The 8,934-nt window shown below is 40.0% G+C and overlaps 1 long non-coding RNA gene across 1 annotated transcript; it reads right to left on the reverse strand.

Moving 5' to 3' along the window:
* Positions 1-849: 849 nt before the first annotated feature.
* On the reverse strand, positions 850-2,262 carry LOC112938206 (uncharacterized). The gene is made up of 2 exons (XR_003241245.2): positions 1,835-2,262; positions 850-1,224 (listed from the first exon to the last, which is right to left on the reverse strand). It is a non-coding gene; the product is annotated as an uncharacterized lncRNA (long non-coding RNA).
* Positions 2,263-8,934: the final 6,672 nt, after the last annotated feature.

Below are 8,934 nucleotides of genomic sequence, written 5' to 3' on the forward strand. Positions count from 1 at the left end.
GGTTTCCTTCTCTTTCCTCATTTATTCACTTGCCACATCATTTTTCATCCTAGGTGATAATTTATTTAATGCTATGGATACTATCCTAGTCATTGTGTTAGGAATGGCCTTATAGCCAACAAGTCGGTTGTATTATTAGCCTTGCTCTTAAATGGAATCGATATGTTCAGCTGTAGAGTGCAGAGCTCATGTTTCTTAAATGAAACCATCTTTTCTGGTGGTTATACTGATACAGTAAGCAGTACACAAATTTTGACAAGAGGAACGAACAGGATCGCAGCCATCTTATTACGTAGTATTGATAGATCTGTCAACCGCTGTCAGTTTGAGCATGTAGCAGCCTTGCCGTTATTAACCTGTGTTCTAAAGAATGGGCGTGTAAATATGAGAACTCCACGTACAGTTAAAAATATGCATATTCCGGGAGGTTCCACCATTTTCAGGTGCAGGACAATCACAGTCAAACACAGTCCACAGGGCATGTTCAGCACTATCTCATTTTGCAAGCCGAAACGTGGAAATGAACAAGCATCTCGCTTACAATTACAGATCATACCATTTAGGACATGTTTAGTTCCCTAAAAACTTTTCGTAAAAAACATCACACCGAATCTTTGGACACATGTATAGAGCATTAAATATAGATAAAAAACTAATTGCACAGTTTGCATGTAAATCACGAGACAAATCTTTTGAGCCTAATTAGTCCATAATTAGCTATAAATGCTATAGTAACCCACATGTGCTAATAACGGTTTAATTAGGCTCAAAAGATTCATCTCGCGGTTTCCAGGCGAGTTATGAAATTAGTTTTTTCATTCGTGTCCGAAAACCCCTTCCAACATCTGGTTAAACGTCTGATGTGACATCCAAAAATTTTTATTTCACCAACTAAACAAGCCCTTACCTTGCATAATACTCCATCCATCCCAAAAAACACTCCTTTCCTTGGTTGAGTTTTTTTTTTTGGACGGAGGGAGTAAATAGATCACAAACAGAGTACTAACTGATAATAATCTATACACGAGCATCTCTGAATATTCTCACCAGCTTCACACATAGGACTGTTGTTTTCCATCAACCACTAGCTTCAGACATTCGCCATATAGGACTTTTTTTTTCCAGAACCACTACGATCTGTGAATCTTGGTGCTCTTGGAGAAGCATTCGCCGGCGGCTGCTCCCAGTCCCAGCTTCACTGCCTGGAGCGTCCGCCCCCAGATACTGTTAGCAAAGTAACATCATTTATGGCTTGAGGATACATCACAACTGAAGCTCAATACTTGAGATGACTGAAATTGCATCCTTCACAAAGTGTCCCCTGTCTAAATCTTTATCATATATAGTTTCTTAAATAAGGTTAATAAAAGAATCAAGGTATAATATCCCAGTGTACATCACAATTGATCATATATAGGTCTTTTCAGAGCTATCTAAGCATAGAAACTGAATCAGTTCGTGCATAAGAAGAAAACAAATGTCTGCTCATTACCAAGGATTTATGCTCACACTACATTGCTATTCGAACATGAACTTGGGTTGAAAATAAGAATTTGTGAAAAAAAAATGGAACGTTAATTGGTGAAAAATTTAACCAAATATTTTCAATACACACTGTGATCAGACTGCCAAAACTAATATACTATAAAACTACCATCGCTACATGCTGCAACCAAAGTTTGGGATTAATTGTTCTCAAATGAAACACAGATTTCCTTCACCTAAAAATGCAGAGCTAATCCCAAGCAACTCACTGTTGGCCTTGCAATTATCTTAGCAGGTAAACAATGTTAAACGAATATAAGGCAAATCAATAAAAAACCGGACAGCAAACCTGAGGATGTGATGGCAAGGGTTGTTCTTCGCAGTACTCGTCGTGCGCACGAGACTTGCACAGGAATGGAACGAATCGGCCTCCGAGGTTGGCGCCGCCGCAGGTCTCGGCCGCACGCGGACGGGGATCGTGAAGGCGGCGCCGGAATTCGTCAGAGCGGCCTCCGAAGTGGGCGCTGCCGACGCAAATCGGGCGCACGCGGAAGGCACTGCGCGCGCATCCAACGCCAGCGGCCGGAGTCGCGCTCTCCACAGCAGTCGCTCCTGCACGTACGCACACACGGCGGAGAAGTGGGTTGACGCCGATTAATGGAGGAGGCGAAGAGGAACGGAAGGAGAGGGGGCGCCGGAGAGTTTCGCCGTCGGCGGAAGGGAACGCGATATACTCCTACAAGCGCAACCGTTGGCCGGAGTCGCGGATGAGGAAGCGGCGACTCTGCTTTTTGGATTCGGGTTTTGATAAGGCCGTGGGCCGACCGGCAAGGGACGGAAATAAGTCTATATTAGGTCCCTCGGGCCTTCAGAAGCATTTACAATTATTGAATGTGTTTATTTCTAAGCAAACCTAAAAGAAAGGATTTTCTTTCTTTTTCCAATTAAATAATTATTAAATGATGTTTGTATTATTAAAATTAGCAATTAAGCTCTGAAAATTCTAATAAAATTTCAAAGAGCGTAACTAATCATTGAGAATTTAATAAAATTAAATTTAACAATGTCATTTTATTTCTCACACTTGCTTTACTTGTAAATTTATTTAATTATACACATACCTACTTAAAAATACCAAATATTTCAGTGAATTTGTATTTTAATTAATTGTATATTTTTTTGATATATGCGCTTCCCGGTGCAACGTACGGGCACTTTTGCTAGCCTATCCTTAAATAAAAATAAAGGGTTCAGATTAGTTCTACCGGTAGTATTATACTATGCACCGAAGTGTCGCCCATATCAGGTAAGCGTGTAAGCTTTGTGTCATTTGTTCAGTTTGGGTAGAATAATCAAATCTCACAACGGAATGGTCTAATAAGGCTGTATTTAGATCCATAGGTATAAAATTTTGGCGTGTCACATTGAATATACGGATACATATTTAAAGTATTAAACGTAGACTAATAACAAATCAAATTATAGAATCCGCCTGTAAACTTTGAGACGAATTTATTAAGCCTAATTAATTCGTCATTAGCAAATGTTTACTGTAGCACCACATTGTCGGATCATAGAACAATTAGGCTTAAAAGATTCATTTCATAATTTACACGCAATCTGTTTAGTTAGTTTTTTTTTATATTTAATACCCTATTTATGTGTCATAACATTTGATGTGATAAGGCGAAAAATTTTGCCAGGGTCTAAATAGGACCTAAGCTTATTTTGGAAAGCATATGCCCTGCTTTGTGACTTCTTGTTTCATATTATAATATTCTGCTAATGCATTCCTTTACGAATTGCTTACCAGTAAGAGATAATTCATTTCAAAGGGACTTCCGTAAGATATCAACACATTGAAATAACCTCATACATTCTTTGACTTGTTTCTCCAATTCGCAGGGTGCAAGTGTTACTTTTGATCTGCTGTTCCTTCTGGTGATTGGCTCCTATGTAAGGCTCTCATCTTTTGGCCCAATCAACATATACCAATGTCAAAATTTAATTTTTTAAACTTAATTTTAAATTTATATTTGATTTTTTTATCATAGTTTTCTTTTACAATATTATGATTTAAGTCGTTACAAACATAAATGTAAAAATTTTAATCACAAATTATTTTATTTTGCTAATATGCCAAATTTTCTGCATATAGCCATTCGATGAGGCCCTTATTCTCTTCAATTTCGTAGTAACCGCTGCACGGGTATGTATCATTTCATGAGTCTTCGAGTATGGACAGGAAGCTTTGTTTTTCCTGCAGTTGAGAACTTTTTTTTTTCCTGAACAGGGTCCTGAAGATCTCATTAACATATTCTGGCGACCTCCGTCAAGCAAAATCAAGGGGCATAGGGTAGATTGTGCTCTGTGTATTTATACCTCGTTTAGTTGGAGAAAATTTTCGTGTTTAATTGTCATATCGAATATACGGATACATATTTAAAATATTAAACGTAGTTTAATAACAAAAATAAATTACATATTCTGCCAGTAAACTATGAGACGAGTTTATTAAGCCTAATTAATTCGTCATTAGCATATATTTATTGTAGCATCACATTGTCAAATCATGGCGCAATTAGACTTAAAAGATTCGTCTCGCAATTTACACGCAATATGTATAATTGATTTTTTTCCTATATTAAATACTTCATGTATGTATCAAATATTCGATGTGTCAGCGTGAAGTTTTTTTTTTGGAATTAAACATGGCCTCTTATCCAGAAACGCGATGCCAGTAGAGCTAGACACCAGGATGGCAGGCGAGACGACCCCGCTCTCCGCAGCAGATTGACTTGCAATTTCAAAATTTTCTTGGGCTGTGTTTAGTTTCACATTAAAATTAAAAAAGTTTGGTTGAAATTGGAACGACGTGACGAAAAAATTGAAAGTTTATATGTGTAGAAAAGTTTTGATGTGATGGAAAAGTTGAAAGATTGAAAAATTATTTTGGAACTAAACACGGCCTTGTTCTCTAGCCAATGTTAGTGCCTTCAGATACTGCTGTATTTTGACTGGAAAAGTTGGGTTTTATTTTGGGTGAATAGCTAGATTAGTCCTCAATTTTCACTGGAGGCACAATTTGGTTCTCTATATTTTATTTTGTCCACATATATCCCCTAAGTATTTATTTTGGCTTAAAATCATCTTGGCCCAACATAATATTCTATATGACTATTTCTAGTCAATATTTATATTAGAAAATGTCCCTTTTGCCCTTAATTTGTATACAAGTATACACTAGAAAAAGAGAAAATCAAGATGAATAAACAACATTGCATATGTAATTCCCATTATTTCAATATGTGCACATAAAACTTAAACAATAGCTATCATATACACTTGCAAGTACATAATTTATTTTTGCTTTACATAAATTACTATGTATTATCTATAAAAAAACCCATTGCATGTAATTTTTTCTCTTATATATGTAAATGGGGGATATAAGTGTCATTTATCAAGAGAGTTGTTGGTTATGTTTAGCCATATGGCTTCTAAGTGGGTCTAAGGATAAGTTTGAACTAAAATGAAAACCTGAAGAACTAATATGGATAGATTAAAACATCAAGGATTAAACTGAGTCTCGGATAAAACTTGGAGGACCACTTTAACTACTCACACTATTTTCTCTTTTATTTTACTGCCTTTTAATTTGCTGGTGCTCGCCATTTTGGCTACTGTGGAATCAAAGGCATAATTATCCTGTTAGTATATCACTGCACGTCTAATATGTGCAAGATGTTTGATTTGTACTAGCAACTTTTCCATGTATTGTTGGCGTTCCTCAGAACGTGGGATGGTAAATATGGCGTTTGTTTCACTGTTTGCTCAATATTTGCAGAACAGGCATCGACAATCTTAACTGGTAAAGCGAAATGAAATGATGCAACTGAACGCTGAATCAACACTATACTATACTGAACTTAAAGGAAAAAAAAGAAAAAAAATACTTCTGTATGTAGATGATGCTTGAGCAAAAGGTATAAACCATACAAATCGACGATCGTTTTATTTTAGGAAGGAATAAGTTCACTTCGACTCTCTTAACTTGTGGCCAAATCTAATTCATATTCCTAAACCACAATACCGAATATGTTGACGCCTCAATTGTTAAAATCGGTGCAATATAACTCTCTCGGTAGTTTTGGAGGATGGTTTCGCTGACGTGGTGCCTATGTGATGGTGTTGACCTGGTCATTGTTCTACGTGGCATTGATGTAGCGATTATATGACATTAGAACTAAAATATATATGTGTGACACATTTATCATTCACACTACAAAATATTGTGGGACACACTAACATGTGGGGCCCACATATAATCCTCTCTCCTTCCTTTCTTCCTCTTCCCTCCTCTCTCCTCATTTTTCTATCCCCTTTCTCTTCCCCTTCAGACCTACTCCCTCCGTCCTAAAAAAAACACAACCTAGGATGGGATGGGACATAATCTAGTATAACGTATCTATGTCCAGATACGTTGTACTAGAATATGAATATGTCCCATCCCATCCTAGGTTGTGTTTTTTGGGATGGAGGGAGTACGTGGGGGAGCGGGGACCAGATCAATGGCAGCAGAAGGAATAGCGGAGCGGCGGCGGTTGGAGGCGAGCTTCCACTAGGACACAGCAGAACCAAGGGTCGCGGTCGTGCGGCTAGGACGACAGAGCCAAGGAGGACGGTGGTGGCTCAGCCTCATGGAGGCTCACGGCAGCAGGAGGACGAGGGTAGTAGCAGCGGTGGATGGTGGCGAGCTCTCACCGGGCTGCAGTCGAACAAGGGGCGGCGATCAGCGTCTAGGACGGTGGCCACTCAGCCTCACGAAGGACGGGCGGATGAGTTTCTCCGCAGCGGCCGCGAAGTAAAGGCCAACGACTTCGTTGAGGCTGTCGTCAAGAGTTGAGGTGATAGTGGCAGCGTCTCGACTGTCGCACATGGCGACGTCCATGAACCGCGAGATGAGATCATCCTTGTCGCAACGGATGACCTAAAGAGGTAGTCACAACCGTAGTCGTCGTCCTCCTCCTTATCGGCTTGGTGGTGGTCGTAACCCGCCGCCGCCGCCGTCGATCCGGTCCCTGCTCATACCTGGTTAAGGTCGTTAGCTTAGCATAAAATTTCCCTATTGAAGCACAAGAGAGGGAGAAGGAAGAGAGAGGGATGAGGAAGAAGGGAATGAGAGAAGATGACAAATGGGTCCCACACATATATTTTTAATTTTAATGACACATAAGCGCCACATCAACGCCACGTGTAACTAAGACAAGGTCAACACCGCCACCTAGGCGCCACATAAGCAAAATCACTCTCTAAGACCGTCGAGGGAGTCAAGTTACACCCTTTTAATAGTTGTGGTTCAAGGTTATGAATCAGATTTTGTCACTAGTTAAGGGAGTCAAAGTGAACTTATTCCTTTTAGGAAACGAGGGGAATTTGCTGGGAAAAGCGGCCCAGTCGAAGACAGAAGATACAGACGGCCCAGTCTGGCCCGTGAAGTTGGCACCCATATATATACGGACGGGATATCTCTTTTTTCCTCGTTGCTCTCCTCCCCCTCGAGCCTAAACCCTAGCCGCCGCCACGAGCGCGCGCCTTCGAGCAACCGCAGCAAGGCCATGGCGCGCCATGGCCTTGCTGCCCAAGGAGATGCTTCGTTTGGCCTTGGCCAGGCGTTGCACCGGGGTCTTCATGGCGAGGCGTACCATCCTCTTCACCGCAGCCGATGGAGGGGCGTCGATGATGCTGCAGAGGGCGAGGAGCTCTCACGCCATTCGTCAGGCTCATGTCAGCCGCGACTTCGTCAAAACTACTATATATATAATACCCATATGGGGCACCATGGTGCCCGGGCACCATGGTATCAAAACAACTCAAACTCAAATTCATTTGTATGAATTCGATTCATACAAATACCTAACAACAAAACAACTCAAACTCAACTTTATTTCACAATTCATTATTATATACCTAACGAATTATATGTTTGGATGTTATATACCTAGAACCAAAATCTAACAAAAAAAAAGTTCAAACTCAGTTCAAACTTGTTAGTAAAGAAGTTAATGTTCATATCTAAACATTTAAAAAAATTTCATACTCATTCAAATTGGGTATATACTCAATTTGAATCTTGGAGCCCATACTCCATGTAGCACCAGTTCTATATATATATATATATATATATATATATATATATATATATATATATATATATATATATATATATATATATATATTACATATATATATATAGGACACTCATATGGGGCAATACACAAATTCGCCCAATTTTTTCAAAATTTTCAAATTGTGAGTATATATCTAGTTATATGTATTCGATTCATATATATATATATATATATATATATATATATATATATATATATATATATATATATATATATATATATATATATATATATATATATATATATATATATATATATTGGTAAGGATCGGCAGCATGCCAGCATCAACATATACGAAGATGCAGACCAATTGCACAGGAAAGCTATGGGCCAGTTGTAATCATAGCTAGAGGCCCAATAAGCTCCAAGCCAGGCCCAATAATACTGTGCGCGGTTGGAATGGATAGAGCGGAGGGGAGGGGAGTAGAGGCACAGCAGCAGCAGTAAGAGGTCTGCTAGGGTACGGTATCCCGTCCAAACAAGATACTTTATATTGATGATGTCAGCTCCGCCTCAGCTTTATCCACTCATGAGTCCACGACTTAGCACCGCCCTACACGCTCACGCCACAGCCGGTGGAAGAGCACGCGTGAGGCGCTAGGAGAAGGACACGACACTAATAGTGGATTAGGTGACAAAGTTGGTCCCTGCAATAGCATGATGACCCTTGTATCAACACCACATTGAGAAGAAAAAGGATGGTGATAGTGAAAGGAATGGAAGGGAGAAGACGAGACAAAACGCTGGTGGTAGATGGCTCACCACCCAGCCAAGAGGCAACAACGTACGTTCTCTCCCGATACCTTGATACCTCGTACTTAGTACCTATGGGTTATCGGTTAGCACCTATAGGTATCAGCTGGTACCCGAGACATCAACCATGATACCATAGGTACCAGGTCTGAAACCTGTAGGTATCAACCATGATACCACAGGTACCAGATCTGAAACCTGTAGGTATCAACCATGATACCATTGGCACCAGGTCTAGTACCTGTAGGTATCAACCATGATACCACAGGTACCAGCCCTGTGTAGGTATCAACCATGATACCACATTACCACAGGTACCGTGCCTGGTACTTGTAGGTACCAGCTAAGCCATGGTGATATGCCGCACACACGACATACCTGCGCACAATGTCAACAAGCAGCCAATGTCTGCAGCACCACGTCGATTGTCAATCGAAACTTCAGATCTAGCACCTTCATTTGTTTCCCCTCCATCACCACTAACAGTAGCGTGGGAGGAGGATTC

This window comes from Oryza sativa, chromosome 3, assembly GCF_034140825.1.
Source record: "Oryza sativa Japonica Group chromosome 3, ASM3414082v1".
Taxonomy (NCBI): domain Eukaryota; kingdom Viridiplantae; phylum Streptophyta; class Magnoliopsida; order Poales; family Poaceae; genus Oryza; species Oryza sativa.